This window comes from Lactuca serriola, chromosome 8 (assembly GCF_051521515.1).
Source record: "Lactuca serriola cultivar US96UC23 chromosome 8, Lser_US96UC23_V15, whole genome shotgun sequence".
NCBI lineage: Eukaryota > Viridiplantae > Streptophyta > Magnoliopsida > Asterales > Asteraceae > Lactuca > Lactuca serriola.
This window is the reverse complement of record NC_136415.1, coordinates 19536171-19537198: the sequence shown is the minus strand read 5'-3', so window position 1 is coordinate 19537198 and position 1028 is coordinate 19536171. Positions and strand designations below refer to the sequence as shown.

The following is a 1028-nucleotide window of genomic DNA, read 5'->3' as shown; positions in this document are numbered from 1 at the left end:
TTCCTCCAGTCCTCATCAAACTTATCCCCACTAGAGTAGCACACTTGAGCTTTTCTGTTCCCAAACTCATCCACATTGCAGTCCTTGGTCAAGTGTGGACCACTGCATCGCTCGCACCCCACTCTTAAGGCATGTATCGACTGGTCCATTTGTGTTATCCTGCGATCCATGTTATTCAGCATGGCCATGACAGCTGCAATTTCTTCAGTTTGGGCCCCTCCACCGCCTTTGCTTCCATCTTGCCTCGGGTTATGGTATTCGCGGGAGTGTTTCGCGAATTCTTCAATTAGCTCCTTGACCTCCCTTGGATTTTTCTTTGTCAACGGTCCTTGAGAATCAAGGAGTTGTCTTGTCATCACATTGACCCCATCATAAAAGATTGACATCTCTTGCTGCACATTTAGGTCATGTTGAGGGCAATTTCTGAGTAAGCCCTTGTACCACTCCCATGCTTCGTATATCGACTCCCCCAGCTGTTGCTCAAAGTTGGCTATTGCCTTCTTGAGTTTGGCTATTTTGGATGGTGGGCAAAACTGGTCCAGGAATTGCTCACGCATCTGAGCCCAAGTGGTGATTGTACCCGGTGGGAGTGCTTTTAACCACTCCTTAGCAGCTCCTTTGAAAGTGATGGGAAGCATCCTAAGCAAGACTGTGTTCCTGTTGACATTTGGGACGTTGAAGTAATCTGCAATGTCGTTGACTTTATCTAGATGCTTAAAAGCAGCCTCACGACCTTTCCCGAAAAATGGGATGTCCTTCAGCACAGTCAATATGTGTCCCTTCAGCTCAAAGGTGGCAGTGGCAGGTATTGCGGGTTGGATTAAACCGGGACCCATATCTTCTCGGATCCGCTTCTTGTATGCTCCCATGGACATTTCTTCAATTGCTGCCATCTCGTTCCTTGGCTCGTTCTCGGGTTCACTTGTGTCTTCTTCAAATTCTGGCTCGGTATAGTATTCGGACTCGGTTTGCACGGGTGTATGATCCAAATGCTCAAGATTGCTCTTGTGCTTCGTTGATGAACTTGA

General features: G+C 47.5%; 1 non-coding gene across 1 annotated transcript; it reads left to right on the top strand.

The window, feature by feature from the left end:
• Positions 1-402: 402 nt before the first annotated feature.
• LOC145071911 (small nucleolar RNA R71) lies at positions 403-509 on the top strand. The gene has a single exon (XR_013690873.1). It is a non-coding gene; the product is annotated as a small nucleolar RNA R71 (small nucleolar RNA).
• Positions 510-1028: the final 519 nt, after the last annotated feature.